At 23.9% G+C, this 21809-nt stretch overlaps 1 protein-coding gene and 1 long non-coding RNA gene across 3 annotated transcripts in view; both read left to right on the plus strand.

Moving 5' to 3' along the window:
• The window catches only part of LOC114131724 (cAMP-specific 3',5'-cyclic phosphodiesterase), a 657881-nt gene that overhangs the window by 20528 nt on the left and 615544 nt on the right, over positions 1-21809 (plus strand). The gene's annotated exons all lie outside the window — the stretch shown is intronic.
• On the plus strand, positions 185-4385 carry LOC126550687 (uncharacterized). 2 transcript variants are annotated; one of them, XR_007604797.1, is made up of 3 exons: positions 185-420; positions 1473-4171; positions 4240-4385. It is a non-coding gene; the product is annotated as an uncharacterized LOC126550687 (long non-coding RNA). The 2 variants fall into 2 exon arrangements; XR_007604836.1 differs by having other exon boundaries at positions 1473-4163.

A 21809-nucleotide genomic window follows, 5' to 3' on the forward strand; every position in this document is an offset into this window, starting at 1 on the left:
GATGAGTGAATCTTTTTTATTTAATTTTATTCGTTTCTATGGTGATAAACAAAGCCGTAATTATTTTAGATCACATAATCGTGAAGTTCTACATTTTTTCTCCTTTAACCACTTTTATTTTGTGTATCATTTCGAAAATCGAAAAATTACTTCTTTAAAGTACCAGCTCAAGATTATTACCTTTTAGAAAATTTGCTACACTTGTAATTTTGAGCAAGTTTAGGGGGAGAAAAAGTGTTTACAGAATAAAAAAGAAATAAACATCATTGTAAAACCAATACATTCCTCGCTACTCTCAGAATCTAAAATTCAATTAAGTATCTATAAATATCAAAAACTGTCAATATTTTGAAAATTTTACCGTGTATCAAAAATGATAATAATGTAAATACTTGGTGAAGTTGGTTTCAAGTCTCTACGGTAAATCATTTATAAATTTATTATTATTACAAAACTAATTAATCCTAAAAATTATTGTCTTTCTTTATTTTATTTTATTTTTTGTTTATTCCGAATATTTAGAAAAATAGTGTAACTTTTACTTTTGACCCCTTTAAGTCTCAATAAAATCAAATTTAATACCCAAAACCAACTCCAAAGTTTAAAACCAAATATTTTTTACTGAATTAAAAGGTGACGGTGACAAAAATAAAACCACATATTATTGTAAAGTAAATACATTAATTGCTCCGTCCTGGATCTGAAATAATAATTTAAAACTGATTTTAACTTTTTACTCAACATTAAATACAAAACGTCAAATTCTAAAATTTTGAGTAAAATAAAACTGAATTTATGAGTATAAGTGTAATATAAGAATTTGTTTTGTTGAACTTGAATACTTTATATTGATTTTTAAAACAAGGACATAAGTTATACAATATTAATGGGTATAAATACATAATTTTTTTTAAATAACTAGTATTTTTAGTTAGATAGTTTTATGTTCTAACAATTTAAAATCGATTAAATACACATAAGATTAAAGTATAGATATATATATTTATGATTCGAATGGTTGTTTATAGGACATAATAACTGTAATACTAATGATAGAATAATATGAATTTTATTTATAAAGCATTGGATATATAATAAAATATATTATGTTAAAGTTAATATCATAATTATTTTGTTTAATAATATGTTGTTCCTTCTCATAGAAACGCTTAGAAAATTATCTAGAATAATAAAATAAAATAAACAAAAACTGGTTAATTGTATAATTTGTTTATTTTTATAAATATAAATAATGATAATATATTCAACCCATTGTCTGTATAATTTTTATTTTATGATAATTTAATATAGTTCCAATTTTTTTTTTATCTATAATCAATACAATTGTAAAAAATAAATAATTGTTGTGGTTCTAGATAATGGAATGTAACTGTTAATATATATATATATACATATATATATATATCATATTATATTCAAAGTAATATTGATATCATAAAATTACTTTTTAGGTTGTTATAAAAATTACGACAATACATTGAAAAAAAAAATGTGTAACGTTATTTATATTATGTATGTGAATCCGAACACAGTTTCTTCGCAAATTGCTTCTATGGAATTCTGTACAGTATGTATATTGTGTACGATATGTATAATATTATATACGGCCTAACTTAACTAACGAGAACTACTACAGCATTATTATGTTAAACAATGTCGCGTACTTTACGCAGACGATAAATCGACCGACAAAAGGCAAAACATTATTTAACTTACTTGTTCAACAATAGCTATAACAAAAGTTGCAAATACGTGTACCATACTGTATTGAAAAAAAGAAAGTCAAATCGAGTAAATATCAAGCGCTTCTTCTTTCTAGAAATGTTTTCGTTACGCCCATTGATCACTAATCAGGCATTTATACCCTCGGCCGTTTCGCCCGTTGTGATTATATTATGGTGTTTTGATATACATAAGTTTAATATTGCAGATATTGTATTGTTGATATAGTGGTTTATTTAATTACAATAATATTATTGTGTGTACAAATGAATTTTAAATATTAAAATATACATTGATTTATTTTAAATTGTTTTCCACATTAAGTTTGATAAAATGTACGTACCTGTACGTTACTTCTAAGACAGAAGAATGATTAACGTTGATGTTTTTGAAATATTTTGGAAACGTTTAATTATCACTGTCATTATAATGTTTCTGGGTATTTTGGGAACATTGCCATTTTCAAGTGGCGTTTGAGATTATAAGATTATAAAATTCCTTATACTATGCATGCTTACTATCAAAGATATATGTTTTAAAAACAATTTCATATTACAAATAATTCGTCGAGAAAACTTAAGCATCATTTGATTTTTGTTGCATAAGTTAAAGATGTAATTTCACGATCGATAATCGGAAAAACGGTCGGTCGTGCTTCGCCCAATATAGACAATACGTATCTAATATGGGTTGGTGCTTATTACACAAAAATAATCTGATTGTAATACGTTATGTACGAATTATTAATTTATTAATTATTATAATATGATTATAAAAATAAAAATAATTTTAGCCATTTTTGTTGTAACTTTGGTAGTAATTGCACGTGTTTATTTTATCATCGTGTCTCAAATATTATGTGAAAATGGTCTTAGTTTAAAAGTTTAAGTGCTAAAAATTGTAGATAAGAAAAAATAAATTTCATTTTTCTCGATTATTATCCTGTAATATTGAACGTTAGCGTTGTATTATTAATAGCTTTAGTAATCATTAAAATGTTTTTTTTTATTTGAAATAAATAATCTATATCTTAGGATATAATTAGTTTATATTATTAGTGTAGAATACATGTATGTTAATTTTATTTATCACATATACGAATGCATGATAAAAATAAAATATTTACAGGCAATAAATATGATTACTTTGATGTGAGCAATCATCCATTAATAACATCTATTATTGGCTTTTAAATTTTTCTTTTAGTTTTAGTATATAGGTACACTATAGGTAGAGAACCTATCCTCGTTTAGATAGGGTACTGTCAAGGTCACAACATAATTTTATTTTCCAACGTCTGGGCGGGTTACCAGGAATAGAAAGGACTTAGAGATTTTGTATAGATGGGTTTCTGTTGAAGGTAAGAAGTCTGTGTAAGCTTTATTTAACAATTGAAAAAAATTATAAAAATACTTGACAAATTATAATAATTTCATAATGATATTACAAATTTTATATTTAAATATCAAATCGTAATTATATTACGAGATATTTCATTATAATTTCATATTTAATAAATACTTGTAATAACGCAAAAATAAAATAAAATGAAAATAAAAATATTAATATTTTTAAAAAATATTAGATAGAGAATATTTGGTTATTAATATTGGTAGTTATGTATTGGTTTAAATAAATGCAAGGCGAATACAAGGGACACAAGCCTTGAATAAATGCCGTATTTATTTATTATAAGTTATTTTAAATTTGCGCGATTATCTTCCTCCTGATCGTCGGAGGGCTCTCGAAGTCATAATTCGAGAATAACCTAGTACACAAAAATAAAATAAATAAAATATGTGTTAATAATTGTAATAAATTTAATAACTAAATGTAATACCTTTATAAAATTGTATAATAGTATATTGTAGATGCACATGCACCTTACCTTATTCGCAGCTGTTTGTATACACAATGACGAAATTAAAAGGATACAGATTATTTTAATCACTCAGATTGAAATAAAGTAACACTGATTAATTTCGATTTAAGAAAAAAGTAAACGGCTCACTTGTCGCTCACAGGATCTGGTGTGTGAGTCTTCTCTGGTGCTCATGCACTTATTGCTTTAAAGGGTGCTCGTGCACTGATGAGAGGAGACGATCTTGGTCAAGCCGGCCAGAGTCGCAGGTGGCCTCATCAATGGTCTCCATGTTACCAATATATTATTGTCTTTATCTCCGGTGACAGAGACCCTTACTGGACTATTCATTGTCTCCAGCGGCATACGAAATAGATCACATTTGTTGCGTTACACTGTCACAACTATGTATAATATCCTACATGACCAAATAATATAAATCGTTCCTTTCATCAGTTATTTAAGATGTTTATTGGGGTTTATTATGTGCGTGCGACAACTCGACCGTTATTTATTTTATTGAATAAAAATAAGAAATTTACAAACATGATATGTGAAAGTGAGTAGGTATATCATTACATATTTGACAAATTATAATTATCTTATGATATATTAAAAAGAAAAATATTTTTTAGTATGTCAATATTCATTTTTATTCCAAACCTGGACAAAGATTGATGGAAAATATTAGTTTCAAACGCATTAAAAAGCGCTCAAGAACTTCAAAAAACTAGTCTACCATGCTCGTACGTGTGAAGAACGGATTATTATATTTATAATTCATTTTTTTTTTTTAGTGTAATTACTTTTTTAAATTTAAATATTATACTCAATATAATATTAATAGTTTCTATACACAGAAACTCAAATTAAATACAAAAATGCATTTTTTCTTTTGTAATTAGTTGTATAAAATAAAATCCTGCCTCTAAAAAAAATCGTATGCACGCCATTCATATGGAATTAAGTCATGTTTATTTGTGTTTGTTTTATAGGACGTAAGCAATAATAATATGTAGTTTGTAAAGAGATCTGGAAATTGTTCTTAATATGAAAAAACAGAAAATTAATCCTTATAAGGAAATACTTTCGTATCGTACTTAACATACAGTCATTAAGGTTGTATTCTATATAATATTGATAATTGTACAAGCATTTATTGTTTATCATTCACAATAAAAATTGCTAGTTTTTTTCATACTTAATTTTTGCGGGTTTAGAGTGTTAGGTTATTATTATTATAATTATTATATATAATAAATTTTATATACTTTTACATTATTGAGTTAAAAATAATTTTCAACTTCACAGTCCCGAAAAGAAGTATTCCATTACCTACGGTTTAAGTGCCAAATACAAGAAATAAGAATTATAAAAGAAGAATAAGAAAAAAAAAGTCTTGTAGATTCGTGCAAACTAGGCGCATTGCTATAAGAAATCTTATTTTAAAGCATAATAATAGTACCTATATATACACTATTTTCGTGTAATTTTTCAATTTGTGTTGACAGAGATCAATTATTTATTTTAACGCAAATACAAAAAAAAAAAATTGTCCATTTTACTTCTACTCTGAGTGCCGTCGTATTTATGTATACTATGTACTTACCTTACCATGTATACACGAGTCTTACATTTGAGTGTTGATTAGTTTTAATTAAATTTATGGTTTACACTTCACTTTGATTGAAATTTGCTCAGATTGATCAACTTCTACTTACGAATAGAAATTATTGCGTTTATCACTAAATTTCAGTACCTACTGACTCGTTTCATTGTAATTTCAAAGAAAATATTTGCATGGAAACTTTGAAAATCTGGTAAGTTGATTATAGCCAGGAAATTTCTCCTCTGAAATCGTCGTAATATTGTGTTAGACAAACTTAAAACAGATTTAAATACGTGTAGTTGTTTCTTTTTTAAAATTATTTATTCATAGTTGTACGTTTATTTTATATACGTTAGTAAAATTTTAACGCACTATCAGGTAGAAATATTCTAGTTTACTCGGATATTTGCGTAGAGTAATCATCGACGGTATATTTTTGTTTATTTTTAGGTATTATTAATTTTAGACTTTATACTCGGTTTATACGATCCTTTGCTCCATTATTTGTATTTTATCATAACGCAAAATATAATAACTCAGCCAAACTGCAATGCATCATACAACATCAAACACGTCTAGGAAACGCAACCCCGCCAAATCTCAATTAATTAATTTGTATTTAGATATTTGTGGTTAAAATATATGACATCATTAAGTGAAAATAAGTGGATTTTGCTTGTTTTGAGTGAAAACAATGAAGAGTAATGAACTGGGTTAACAATCGCTAAAGTATAATATAAAATAAGATCTGCGTGAATATTGTATTAATCATTTTCAAGATAAAAGAGCTGTTAAGTTACCGGTGAATTTTGTGTTAAATAATTTGGCTGTTTATTTTTTGCTTGGAACTAATTATTTTTACATTAAACTATAGAGTGACTTATAAAAAATCTCTTTCACTTTAAATGTCTAAACTTATATTTAAATATTTATTTTCAACCTAAATTAATTTTATCATTCAACTAGACAGATCTTTTTTTAGACAGGTCAATATAGTGACGTATTATTGATAATTATTATTCAGAAGGGTTAATAATAAATATTTTAATTAAACAAAAAGTAACAATAGTTAAAAACGTTATTTTTAGAAATTTGTTTTAGTAAAATAAAAATTTGGTTCAAAGATGAATTTCAATATTTAATTATAATTATAAATATACCGATATACCAATTTATTCAGGAAAGTTGTATCTGTTTTTGATCTTAAGCGAAGAAATGTTTTTAAGAATTTTTAACGGTACTATTTATTTTATACAAACATTTTTAAATCAGTAAAAAAACTCAAGAAATTGCATGTATCGTATTTATAGACCATAAATCTTATTTTAGTTACAGGTAGTTTTAAGAAGTAATTTTTCAGTTTATAGTGTTGTCCTTAAGTGTAAGAAAAATCTTCAGAAAACCTTTTCAAAAATGTTTTAAAAAAAAATGGCGACCAGCGAAATAATTTGAATTTTGCTCAATTTTATATATTATGTTAAAAATTATTTATAAACATGCAAGATAACTGACAGATAAAAAAAAATGCTAAATGTGAATTATTAATAACTAATTACACGATATGCTTATTAGTTGACTATATGGGCAGTTGATAATATATTACATTATAATAAATGATTCGGTATGTTTGTAGTTGAGATCGTATATTTTTTTATAAAAATTATGGGCTAATTTGATAATGGATGAACTTAAATGCATATTAAACAAAATATGGTTATTGTTCCTTTAGAAACATTAACCGTCTACATAGTTTAAAATAATACAGCAAATTCATAGAATTTATTATTTTAAGTAAAACACTTTAAAACTATTCTGAAGATGAAAAAGTAAGCAATAATCAGTCGGCTTAACAACTATACATTCGAATTATTATCAATATTTCCATTATTATATTATTTTCCATATTGATGACATATTCAGTGAATTTGAACGTTCTAGTGATGTGTTAAAATTTAAACACACACCGAAGCACAACACAAATAAAATGGGTAATATATTCTCGATTGGAAATTATACTCACATTTTGTTATAATTATCAATCATCGAATGTATATTTTGTCCATGCATTTTGTACGACGAACTGTGAGCTCCATGCCGCCACGATTTAACTTCCCTAGTAATAATACTATATACTATACCATATTTTCGAAGCATCAAAATGTTTACCCTGGTGGCTTGGTTAATTCATATCACGGGTCATTAACTATATAACAGGATTTTTATTTTATATCATTGTTTAATCATTCATGTGAGGAACGAAAACATTACCCATTTGATGTGTTCCCGCCACACTGCATAATATTGATTACTTTTGTTTTGGATTTTTGGATATTGAATGAAAATGTGTTCGAGAACAACTACAATGATTATTAACGCTATTAACGCATACTCAGAATATTTGTTAATGAGTAAAGTATAAAGAGTTCAAATATGTTATATGGTATGAATATGAGCTTAACGCTTGAATACCGTATATTGACATTATCAAATACATACTAAAAAAAACATAAAATATTTAAATAAAAACTATAATTTTTTGGAAATCATTTTTAAACAACTAAAAGATTATTTTTTAAAGTGTTATGTGACACAAAATTATGTACATTTAATTGGTTGCAACATAATTAAATTGATATTTTACACAATTTATATACTCTTTTATACTTTTATACTTATATGATATGTATATCTTGTATAATAAATACATTATATTATATTACACATACATATATGTTATACATATAATATAATATTAAATAATATGAATAAAATACATATTGCAAATTGGAAAATTTTATGTCCATTTTTGGTTTCTATGATTTGGAAAACTATTCAAAGAAATTCATAAAAACATTGAAAATTTAAAAATAAAAATATTCTTAAATAGTAATTAAAGATGGACATTTCAGAATAGTCGATTTATGTCCCTATCAAAATTATAAAGTTGTACATTGTTCATACAGAAATTAAAATGTACCTATAGGTACGTTGTTTGGTTACTACAAAACAAAATTTTTGATATTGTAAATTGGGTAAGATTAAACTTATTGTAACCTAAACCTTAGTTCATAAGTAAATATTAAAAATTTATGAATTTCTATCTCTGTGAAAAAATAGTTATCGTACATTTTATTGGTATAATTAACAGTGAAACAACTAGTATAACCACTGTTTTTACTTAATTACTTCTATACCAGTAGGAGGTAGTTGTTACACATTTTCTACTCAAGCAGACTAAGGGTAATAGGATATCGGTAAGTGCATTCCCTAACTGAACGACGACTCTAAGTATCTTAAATCATAATATAATATGAAGTAGTCCATTTATTAACACAATACACCACTCCTTCTTAAAAAAAAAAAACACTTACATTTTTTATTTATGTTATATAATTTTAAGTCATAATAAAACAATATTTATGGAAAAAAAATAATACTTTTTATAGTTTTTTTTTCTTTATCATTTTTGAATAGGTATTATGACAGATTTTTAATTTCATATTCCAAAGCAGAATATTATTTTGGGTATTCCGATCTCTACAAATTAAATTTCGAATAAACAGTTCATTAGTTAAGTATTCAAAGCTTAAATAAGTGAAACAGCAAACTTAAATTTTAAGATGTACCTCCGTTGCATTTTATTATGATTTTCTAAACTATAAATACTTATAACTCATAAGCTTCTCATCAAAATTTGATTTATATGTATAAAAGTACTCTGCAACATTTTATGATTTGAAATTTATGTTCTCATTGAAATAATAAAAATAAAAAAAATAGTAAAAACATATTATTATTTTGTAGAAAAATGTTGTTTTGGAACGACTTAAAATTATGTAAAATAAATAATAAAAAAATGTTAGTGTTTTCTGAAATATTGAGTGTCTTACGTTTAATGAATCATACAGTATAGTTGTTCAGTTAGGTTGATTGATATAAAAAATGTAGTAAATGTAAAATGATGATTGCAGTCCAAGATTCGAATAGGTATAATGAGTACTCGTTTCGCCTCTCTTGAGCCAAGCCAATACTCTCGAAAAATAAACAGTGACGTCGAATTTCGCTTGTATTTAATCGGCGTTTAAAACGTTAAAGGTTGAAATAAACGTCAAAATTTGACCTAGTAACTTTTGATGATAACTGAAAAATATCTAAAGACGTTAAATGGGGTAGTATTTCAAGAATGCTAACTACACACTATAAAGAACTCTATTGTTGGCAAACGAAAATGTCAATCTCTAACCCTCAAACGATAAATATTTTCGGATAATATACTTTAAACCTACTCCATTCTTTTATCATACCAGTATACTTGTTCAAAGGGAAATATTAAAACATACATTTTTGTACTATTTTTTTTTAATTTTATTTGTCTTTATCATGTTAGTGAGTGCGTTAAAAAAAATCAAACACAGTTACCACATTTAAATTCTAAATAATAGTTTTATTATTAAATTAATAATGTATGTATGTATAATTAATAATTCTAATGTATTTGTTTAATTTTTTAAGCTAGTTAACATTATATAGATTAGTTAATTCAGGAAAAAAATAAGTAAGATAATATATACAATTTAAAAATATTATACGAAACTTTTTTCATTATATAAACTAAGCAGTAATTGCGTTAAATTTACCACTACTACTACTAATACTCTCTCTCTCGAAATGTTTAATGTTTAAATATATAAATGTTGAGCATGACAAAATAAACTATCATATAAATTACACACTCACACACACACATACCCACATATATGGTTTATATTTAAAGCTTATTTTGAAAATTCTGATGCATTTAAAGTACTTACTACTTTTTTTAGAATAATATATTATGTATGGATTTGAATAGGTATGAGAATAAAGTAAGAAATGTAATTTCTACGAAAAGCTGAAATAACAAATGAAAAATTCCTACCAACAGAATGTTGATAACATGCATATTTTAAAAAAATAAATAAATTACCACCAGGAAAATATAATACACAGTTGAAGAAAGAATAGAACGCTGAAATAATTAAAACATACCTACAACCAATACTTTTTAAACATTAATTATTATGTATTTAAAACATTGTATATTATATTTAATTCAATAATCGTAAATTAATAATTATATGATAATATCTAAACTATTTTAAAATATCATCTGAAGTATGTTTTTGTTTACAAGGAATTTAAAAACAATTACATATATAATATATATGTTTACAAGGAATATAATATATTATGTTATGTATTAACATTTTAATAAATGAAAATTATGATGGTATTTTTGATTTTTAGACAAACATCGATTGAACTGAATGTAAATAAAAAAACTACACAATAAACAAATAATATATTATAATAATAACATATATAACCTATGATGTAATAACGAAAATATTTAAATAAAATTTTAAATGCAAATATTTGAATTGATATTAAAAATATTCATAATATCCTAGTAATAATGTGTTATTGAATTTTCAAAGATTTTATTGTTTTAACATTGTTTGTATTTTTTTTTGTTTTTTAGGTTTGCATATAAACAATAACCATTAAAATAATATATATTATTGATTTCCTTATTTAGATATATATTAGATTTGAAAAAGACACTTTAAACAATATACGAATGGTGTGAACACAAAATTGAACTAATAAATCATCTTAATAGTCAAAACGTTATACTGTGAAACGAGTAACGACTCCGTAATGAAACATGTATCATGTATTAATATCAACATTTTGATTGGAAAGGTAGATGGTTCAAAATTCTAAATCTATATAAAATACTTATACCTACTTATTACTTATTTTAAAATAAATGACAAATGAACAAAGTCATGTTATAATGGATAAATAATCCATTATAAAAAGCATAATATGGATTTAAATCAACGCAAATTCATACAAAATACACTACTTTTTACTTACATTATGTTATATACAGGTTGATTTATAAAGTATACTTAACTCTATGTTTCTTTTAATAATAAATTTATTAAAATACTTGTTTTTAATGACCATATTTTCAAATGATTGAGCTTTTTTGTATTATCTAAGGTAATACTGTGATAATAAAAACTTATCTTTTGAAAATAAGAACCCTTCCCCTTTTTACTTAAAATTATTATATGGATATATTTTTTTTTGACAATGTGTATGATCACAATTAAAAATTAAAATGAGTAATTAATCAGTTATTTTAAGTTATTCAAATTTTTATGGTTAAAATAAAAGTCTTCAAAATTGTTGTTTAATAAATATTGTAAACTAATAATATAAAATATATGTACCATTGAAAATAGTTTTTATTTAACTTGGAATATTTTTGTAAATTAGAATTAATATTAACTAGATCCTAAAATGAATATTAACCATAGCCATTTTTATATTATCATTGAAATATTATGTATTAATACAAAAAGTTGAATAAAGCATAAACTACTTATTCGAATTTTGATTTAAATAAGTAAACAACTTTTAGAAAAAATATCCATTAACTATGTAATTTACAGGAGAAAAAAAATTGAAAATAAAAGTTTGTATTACAAAAAAACACTCTTTATGAGTAGTACAAAAATATCAGAAATTTTAAAATACGGCCTTTAAGTAAATTTAAAATTTATACAAAGAGGAATTTGAACAAATTCATTGATAAATAAAAAATGGTGGTAAATCATCATTAATAATATATTTTAAGTAATTGTAAAATCAGTCTTTGAACTATTATTAATGTTTATTCAATAACTGTATTCTAAATAGACAATTTTAAATCGATTTCGGATTTGTCTCAAATTTTAATCGCTGACTCTATGTTGGACATAAAATAATACTATTTGTTTTTGGTTTTCTGTTTAGAATTTATATGCTTAATTATTTTTTACATAATATTTACTATACTTACAGAAAAACATTTTTTATGTGTAAAATATAACGTTAATATTTTCATCTTATTTATTCCATTTTGTATAATATGTCCACTGTAAAAAAAATAATAATTTCATTATTTCAAGAAAGATTTTCGAAGATATTTGAGAAATCAATAGAATTGGAGAGAAATTTAATATTTTCCAAAACAAAATATTCAAGAAATTGATGTACTTATAGATTTGTCAAAGTATTAGAGTAGAGAGAGTATAACAATTACGATAGGAATAAATAACTGAATGGAGGATAAAATATATCTCGGGCTCTATGAATTGTTTATGATTACATTTTTTCCATTTTATATATAATATCAGTTTTTAGATATTTTTTTCATTTGAAAACAATTTTGTTTTTTTTCGAGAAAATAATGAAAATTTATTTTCAAAACCTTTCGTATTTCTTTGTCAAACGTTTCAAAACGATTTTAATGGCATGCGTTATTTAATTATCACATTTTTTGTTATACTGTACAATGTACATTCATACGATATCCATAAAGTATTCATATATGTATATAGGTATATATATATATTTGATCAAATGATACATTGTAACTTTACCATATACACAGTTACAATAAACTACTAAAGTGACGTTTATAACATTTTGCTAAATATTACATAAAATTTGTTGTACATCCTGATTTTCGTTTTAGCTCGTAGTTATTTGGAAAGTTCTGAGAAAGCAATTAGACATAAACAATAAATAAATAGTATGTTCTATCTCGACAAAATGTACTCTAAAAGAAGCTAAATTTAAATTAAAAATCCATTACAATCAACATTATAGAGATAATTCACTTTATAAACGATAATGTAAAGTTTTAGTTTTAAAAATTAATGATATGCTTGTTCAAATGATTTACCATGGAGGCATATTATTATTTTATAATATTATCTCTTCTAAATGAAATTTCAATGAAGACGTTTCTCGTCTTGATTTATTTATATTTATATTTTCTTTGGGTTTTAGGATTTTAATTAATTTCTTTCGTGGAACTCTCCTTTATTAAAATATATTTTTTTCCTTATAATAATACAATAATTTGTTGACAATTGTCTACTTTTTATTTACATAGCATATTGATGAAAATTTAATGATAATTTTTATTATCTTATACTTGATTAATAATATTTATTTTTATGTTTTAATTTACTGTATTGTATTATGCTATCTTTTACAATAAAATGGATGGATATATATATATTTTTTTTTTGAATTCATTTAAAAAATGATATATCACTTAAATGAAGATTGAATGACGTTAATGATCAATGTCAACTTAATATTTTATTTTATTAACTGGTACTATCAGACAGCATTTACTTTGTCGTTCTTATGGAGACGTCTGACGTGCACATAATAATATTATCTTTATTTTACCTTCACGAGAGAAATGTACAGCTCTTGTATTTCGATAGTACCTATATAATATAATAGTGTCTACTTATTATTTATCATGATTATTTGTTTGCCAAAGATTAAAAACGGAAATTTCACTTGACATTTCACTCTTACACCGATGACAAGACATTGTTTGATAGCTCTAAAAATATATATAACCTTGATTGTTTCACATATACGAAAATTGACATATGCAGTATGACTACTGCAAGATAGTATCTTACATGCATACGTGGTAAACATATTATATTCCTTAGGTTGAAGGAAATAAAATAATAACTTATGATAACCAGAAATAAACACACAAAATAGTAAGGAGACTTTTCTATAATCTATTTGTTTAAAAGTCCATTTATGTTTGTAGTTTATAGACTCGAAAACTATTCGATCTTAGAGATATCGAGTAAGTTTAGAGTATAGATTGAACCACGTTTGAAAATATACCAAGTGCTATAACCAATCCGATATAGGCGGATTATCTGTCTCAGTCGAATTACTTCACGAAGCGAATTAAACTGACGATGATTTGCGCGTGAACTTAGGCCGCCAAGATACACGCCTATATGATACAATATATATATTTTTTCATTTTTTTCTCAGATTAAACTTGGGTTATACGACTAAATATAACTTACAAATCATTATTAATGAATTACATACTATTTTATTCATTTATTTTCACTCGATATATTTAATTACATTTTTCTATGACTGATAATTTGTGTTCTTACAACATTAATGTTTCAATTATTATAATATTATAAATACAGACGTATATAATTATGAGTAATTTAAGTTTAATCTTTTTACGAGTGTAACACTATTAGTTGATGCTTGTGTATATAAGTTGATTTATTAATCATGATCTAAATGTAATATATTAGAAAATATGATGAATAATTATTTTTTTTTGTTTTAAAAATAATAACAATCTATTTACATCATAAACGTCAAATTTATGTATAAAAAGTAATTATTTTAGTAAAAAATAATTTACATTAAAAACATGAACGATGAATAGTGCTGATAATCAAGTTTTGCATAACTTACTAGAGCGCATGTTTCTGACCAGCATATTTTTAGTCGTTCAGTTATAGTTGTGTCATGTAGGTGCGATAGTATGATAGGAAGGAAATTTTTAATTGGTGGATTTTGGAGATTTTGCACTCTTTGCATATTACAGTGAAAGGTAGTGAATTTTTGAGAGCTAGTTAAATTTGTTTTAAGATTAATTTTAATTCTAAGAGCAACCGTCTACCGTTTTTAATCATAGATAAATCTGAAATAAAATGACGTGCACGTCACAACAGAGAAAATTATTTTAAAATTTAGTGTATTTTTAGGATTTGACCGAGATTTTGATGGTTTAAAGACAAGACAATGGTCCTTTGTACTCGTATGGCTCATAAAGCAGCGAGTACCCACAATATATACTTTGTTTCGATGTATAATTTATGCAAATTAAAGGAATCCATTGCCTAAGGTGAGATTTATGGGAGACTTAGGTGAATAATATTACTGTTACATTCACAGGTACTGCAGCAGGTAGTTTTCGATCGATTTCACGGCTGAATGTTTAGAAATTTCAATATAAGAGTACCTATATTATATAAAAATTACTGAACAGGTATAAAAAATACAAATTAATAACATAATATTGCGTCTAAAAAACTTGGATTTTCTCCGCCGTACGATTGATAGACACAGTGTTTGGTCAAAAGCCTCTAGAAGTAACATTTCGAACAGACATGAAAATTCCCTAACCATTTTCCATCAAAACCACCACACCGCAACTTCCCCTGACGATGATCCTTTCCGGAAGATTCGTGGTTAGACACGTCCTACAAACGTCCCATTGCTCTCAATAAGATATGATTTTTTTTTTTTTAATAAGAATTCTTTTCAAAGATTCATATTTTTATAAATTCCATCTGTGTGGTGATCATACTGATATTTAACTATTACCGATAACGGATTATTTACGTTTTTTTGACGTTAATTATAGCAGGTCCAATGATTATTATTAATTGTCCAATACAATATACAATACAATCAAATTATTATTGTTAAAAAATTGAGTTCAATATTGACGCTTTTTTATTTCTGTTTGCCCATATCTTGTTTTAATAACATCGCAGTGTTGACTTAAGTTGTCAGTTGTGAGGTCATCAGAAACTTCCTGAAATATTTAGTAGTTTTTATTTTCAAATAAAATATAATTACAAATTATAGACAAAATATTTTTACTTTGAATGTACTGTGTATCAATTATTTCGTATATGCAATATGCATATTGTCTTTAAGCGAGTTATTACTATCGCGATTTCGAAAATTAAACGTATATACACTTGACACCTACGTATATTATAAAAAAATATTGCCATCGAGCAAAATTAATATTTTATTTTATGACATAAACCTACCGTAAGAATTTATGATTAAGACGAATAACCTAACCAGCGACAACTGTCCTGTTTATAATATTATACTTTAAATATTCTAATTATGCCAAGTATTCTTAGCTTATTTTATAATCCAAATAAAGGCATAAGCACAATTCCCACATTATATATTATTTGTGACGAACCGTTAGCCAAAAATATAAAATAAAACTTTGTAAAATATTATTATTTTAATATTTTTAATATTATATAGGCAGTGTTAGAGAAAACTGTGAAACTGTTTAATTAATTCTCCAAAGTTCACGAATTTTAATTTTAAATTTGGTTTTATTTTTCCTTGTTTTTAATTTTTAATTGAATAATTCAGTGTTCCGTATTTGATTAATTAGTTGTTCGATATAGGTACCCTACTTTTTTATGTTTAAAAGATCATTTGTCAACACTTCACCAAATCATTTTTTTTTTTGTATAAAGTAATCAAATTTAAATAACATTAAAAATATGAATGTAAAAAATTCTGTCATTATTAATTTCCATGTAATAATGCAAATAATACTTTATTAGGTACCATCACTTTGTTAACCATTGTCATAAAATATTTAAATTAAAAAATAAAAATAAATATTGATAATATTTAAATTAAATAGTATTATTTTGATTACTTATCATTTATTTATTGACTTATTGTAAAATGACTGAAAATATAGAGTTATATTATTTTAAGCAAATTTAAAATTGATCTCAAAAAAAAAAAAAAACGAATATTTATAAAATATCTAAATAATTAATATTTGTTGCGTGCTATGTTAACTTATTAGTTGGTAAAATACTAATTAATAATTATATTTCCAATAATAATAATTAATAATAGTTCTGAATACTAAACGCATTGTTCGATACGCGATGAATCAATAGACACAATATTGCTTATAATCTAGTTTATAGCGATATGGATTTACTTATAATATTTTAAAAGTCAAAATAAATAAATGTGTACATTGTAAAGTATACTTGTAAGTTCATAAAATATATTCACCATTTTATTAGGTTTTAAACATTTAATATAACATACAATCACAATTTCCGACGTAAGTATAAATGGTCAACACAAAAAATGACAATACAAATACAACAACTGAGATTTATTTTAAAAGTTTTTCAACACATAATTTTTAACCGGCTTTGTATTGTAGTAATTAATATCACCCTATATTTTATATCCGTTCACTTAGGTAACTCTGTTTTTCACACAAATATAACTGTTATATTATTTTAGTACCTCTACGTACAACAATAGATTACTTATACGTGTGACAATTATTTCTTTTAACAATATTACTATTTTTCTATGTGTTTTAATAAAATATTAAAATATTTCTTCTAAAATAGTGGAATAAATAAACCATTTAGTTATTATTCTAATTTTTATATTATTTTTGCAAAAAAATAAAAAAATAAATAAAAGGTCCGGAAAAAATATGTTTTACTATTTATTTTGTTGTTACCCTTTTTCAAATTACACGTTTCCCCCTTAATGCATTATAGGTTTACATTGTGTGAACACTTTCGATTACAGTTCTAAAAACCTTCCCAACTCCTGTTCGTTTAAATTAATAGTTGTTCATTTGTCATTCAAGTTAGTATGTAACAATTTAATGACTATATGAAAGAACTGCTGTCTAAAATGTCATGATTGTAAATATATATTTTTTTATACAAAAAACTAAATAAATAAAAATACAATTCGGTATTACATTTGTTGAAATTAATCAACCAATGCTGTATTATAAAGTATTTATAAATAATTTATATGGATTTATAATATATTCAAACCTAAAACGTAGCAAAATTGAAGATTTGTCTTATATTTACTTAATATCATATAATTTTGTGACAATAATTAAACTAGTTATGATTTCTTATGTTGATAAAACTTTTAATAAACAAATCTTAAGGAAAAAACGCATTTATTTATAGTTATAACTCATATATTATTCATGTCATCAAAAAAAAAAAAAAAAAATACTATTCAATTAGCAATACAATGTAATGATTATCGAATATATGAGCTAAATCCAAATTAATTATTTTAACATTGAAGGGCTTTAATTATTTCAGAAAATCTTTTCTTTTATCCATGTGACAGATTTTTATTCAATTTAATATCTTAAAAGTATTTTATAAGAGTCATTAAAAGTTATAAATGATAATAATATATGAAATATCTTGCTATGAGGTAGTAAAAGTTAAAATAATAAAATATTATATTATGTTAAAAAGATAATCGTTATTTAGATAAAATGTTAAAATTGGAACCTTTAGAAAATTTGAATGATTCATAACTAATTTCTAAAATCTTTAACTACGGATAACAATGTCTGAAAAATCATGGTCAACTTTCTAAATAAATAAAGTTAAATTAAATCGTTTTTTCTAATGTGACAAGTTATTTGTGATTTCGAATTTACAACGATCTCTATGTTATAATTTCACCAATATGGTAAGATACTTGACTAAATCTCGTATTTATGTTCTATCTAGTGTTATTAAGTGAAGCTTTAAAATATCCATACATGTTAAAAAAAAATTGATTGGGAGTTGAAAAGATCAATTCAATAGAAAAAAATATAAAATTTAATAAGAATGGTTATTTCATAATACAATGATTTTTAGTTGATGTGGTTTTTGTTTTTAACTTTGAATTAATTTCCATCGTATTTAATCTATAAAAAATGAAAGAATATTGATTTTGTGTCAATATTTTTATTTTGTACATTCATAAAATTGACACTTGGAACGAATTCAAGTAGTTTGTAAAAAAAGTTGTATTTCAGTCGTATACTTTAAATGAGTACGCATTGTATGTATATAAAATATATCTACACCAATATGATGTATTACCATTTACGAGTATGTACATAGCATGCTCATTTAGTGAACTTGAATTTTTTTTTTAAGTATTTATTAATCAAAACTTCTTTTCAAGAATGACTCCCTCAAAATAGTATTCTTGAGTATATTCTTTCATTGAATACATTTTTTTGATTATCTACCTAAGACGAAAAAATTAAATTGTGTTTTCATTCAATAACAAACGTATTTTTATTTTTTTATTTATAATAATTTAAGTTATTGTATTATTGTATGATTAACAAGCATAGAAAATGTTATATCATTTTATATGGAATCTATTTTTTATTTATTTTTTTTTTTTTTTGATTAGGTAAGAATTTAACTTTACCTGACAATCAACTGTTTTATTAAAAATACAAGTATAATATAATTATCAAAGACATTTTTTACATAATTTAATTCAATAGAAAAATTGAAGTATATTATACTGTTATAATTATAAAAAAAACGTGTTTATATATGCATGTAAAAAAAAGAGTCTCAATTTTTACTAAAGACACATAGAAATTTAAAAATAAAAGTATGGTATGTCGAAAAAGTATTTACACTAATTGAAATTGGTGTGGTTATGCAGATTAAATTAAACCATAGTTTTTGATTAGTGAATCTGTGTCCGTCGGATGATACTCCAAATTAGGTATCCTATAGTTATACTGTACTTAATACGAGTAATTATTATACTGCTTATCCAACATAATATTATTATCCTAATGTTATGAAAATATTAACAGATTATTTACACGTATATTTTTGTTATTAATATTACTTTCTAACAGTTAATTAATTTTAATACTATAATATTTATTTTATTAAAAAAAAAGAAAACACCATTTTAGTTTTGTAGTGGCTGCAAACTTTTGTAAATCAAAATAATCTTAATTTCTTATGATAAAACTTATGTAATGATACAAAAACCCAGAAACTTTAAATGACTAATGCTATTCTTTGATATTTAATTGTACAAATTTCTGATTGCTATTTTATTTTGAATTAGTAGTTAGTAAAACTGATTCATAGGCATAAAATAATATATTATATTACTATTAGTAATAAAAAATAATACGATAGGGTTCTTCTACTTTGATGTATCTATATTATCTATACAACACGCCGTTCAACATTTAATGTAAAAAAAAAAAAAAAAATAACAATAATATAGCCAATTTAGACAATTATTTATTCAAGTTGTTTGAAAATTTTAATATTTTTTTTCGCTAGTCTTAATACTTAATTTCAATTTTATAATTAATTTATAAATAAGTTGTTGGTTTTTTTTTTGTATTAAGATTGGTCGATTGTTTAATATAGACTGCCTATATATTATTGAAAAAAACCCTTCATAATCATTAATAGATAGTCCAATTCGAATTCAATAATAAATCATTTTATACAATAAAAATGTTTCTGCGCAAAGATGATCTAACGTTTTGCTGATAAATTGTACCATATATTTATTTAAGTATATATCAATTAAGTAAAAATAACTTTTTTAAATGTAAGAAATCTATTGATTGCGTCACGTATCACCTGACGAATTTTTTCACTTATTTTTCCTTCGGCTATGAACTTCTACGAACTTTTTTAAAATGACGATTCCGCAGTCTATTAATCCACTGAATATTGAAAAATATTTATTAATAATAAAATGAAAAATGCTTACATTTACATAACTAACAGTTGTGCAATCATTTCCTACAAAACTTAACATGTAATTCACCAAAGCACATCCAAAAATAGTTTTGTTTTCATATGTATTGAATTTAAAGATACAAACTGATTCTTATATAATAATGAGAGGAATAAACATAATAAAGTGAGTGAAAATCAAAATTATGAAATTAAAATATATATATAATAACAATTGTTGACGATAATTAAAAAATAATAATAATAATAATCACTTATATAAAACTGGAACGAAACCACTATTTTGAAAAATAATCAACTCAACACTACAATAACCTAATAACTTTAATTGTAAAAAAAATCAATCAATAAGTATTTGAATTATATTATTTTGCTATTTTAAAAAAATTATATTATATTTAATTATTTTTTTGATTATAATATATGTATAATTATTATGCTATATTTACCGTTGTGGACGACAATGTTTGAATTGTTTTTTTAAATGTTTTTATTTAAATAAAAAAAAATTCTGTTAAACTGGATGTATCTATAGCGTTAATTAAAAAAAAATAATGTATAATAATATGATACATCGGTTATTGTTTAATAAACAGTCGGTAGAATCAACATAAACAAATATTCGACGGAATCAATATAGACAAATATCAGGCGGAATCGATAAAATTCCATTTATTTTAATAATAATAATAATACTAAAAACTGAATAAATATAGGTATTTTTTTGTGTGTGTATTTTTTCTGACTATTTTAAAAACTACTGAGAAATGTTTACTTTAAAATTCAAACTAGATACAATACACTATCAGAAATCTCCATTGAAGTTGATGATCGAAGCATTTTTCCTATTACAGAAGTATTACAGAAAGGTTTTCATCCAGCCACATGATTAAAAAAAAAAAAAACACTGTTTAATCAATACATTCGTAGTACTGTACAGAATTTAAAATTGTGATATTATTATACATTTTTAGCCAAACCGATAAAAATCAACATAAACAATTGCATTTATGTGCGATACCTATTTTTTCTTTCCGTTCTATGTGTTTATACGAGAAATATGTTAAACGCTCACTCGTCGTATTTGCTATTGTTGTACACTTGTACATGACAAGTGGTTATATTTTGAATTCTTATGCAAGTTATATGTGTCAATAAATAATATGTCATATCCTCAATAGATCCATTAAGACGTATAGATGGAATATTATATCTGTCATTCAAAACAACAGCAGCTGCAGCTGTGCTTGATCTCATTACAACACTGGTGTTTGGAAAGCCTGAGCAGAATAAATCATATTTCTTTCATTTC

Source organism: Aphis gossypii, chromosome 1, assembly GCF_020184175.1.
Source record: "Aphis gossypii isolate Hap1 chromosome 1, ASM2018417v2, whole genome shotgun sequence".
Taxonomy (NCBI): domain Eukaryota; kingdom Metazoa; phylum Arthropoda; class Insecta; order Hemiptera; family Aphididae; genus Aphis; species Aphis gossypii.